The 325-nt window shown below is 34.2% G+C and overlaps 1 protein-coding gene across 3 annotated transcripts in view; it reads left to right on the plus strand.

Moving 5' to 3' along the window:
* The first annotated feature begins 263 nt into the window (after window positions 1-263).
* Window positions 264-325, plus strand: part of naf1 (nuclear assembly factor 1 homolog) — a 9,487-nt gene continuing 9,425 nt past the window's right edge. For all 3 annotated transcript variants that reach the window (XR_013771841.1, XM_079265083.1, XM_079265084.1), the window contains exon 1: window positions 264-325. This exon is cut by the window's right edge and continues 9 nt beyond it. The gene's annotated coding sequence lies outside the window, so the exon portion shown is untranslated.

The following is a 325-nucleotide window of genomic DNA, read 5'->3' on the forward strand; positions in this document are numbered from 1 at the left end:
GCTAAGGGTCATGGTGTTTGACTTTTTCCACCAAGCTGTATGGTATTGTGGCTGTTTTTATTCTTTCCATCTAGATTAGAAAGGTTTCAATTACTACACTAAAAGTATTTTATAATTATCTGAGTATTATATAGCAGACTTATTGGATAGTATCCAATAAAGGAAAGAATTAAATATTGTATTTCCTGAACTGCTTTTATTTATCCAACTGATTCAGTTGTTGTGGGAAAAAATGTTTTATTTTGAAGGTAAGTACCGGAAGTCGTGACGTTTACTCGGAAGCAGGTTTCTGTTTCATTCCGTTCAGCACGGATCCTAGAAGATC

This window comes from Telmatherina bonti (assembly GCF_933228915.1).
Source record: "Telmatherina bonti genome assembly, chromosome: 3".
Classification (NCBI taxonomy): Eukaryota; Metazoa; Chordata; class Actinopteri; order Atheriniformes; family Telmatherinidae; genus Telmatherina; species Telmatherina bonti.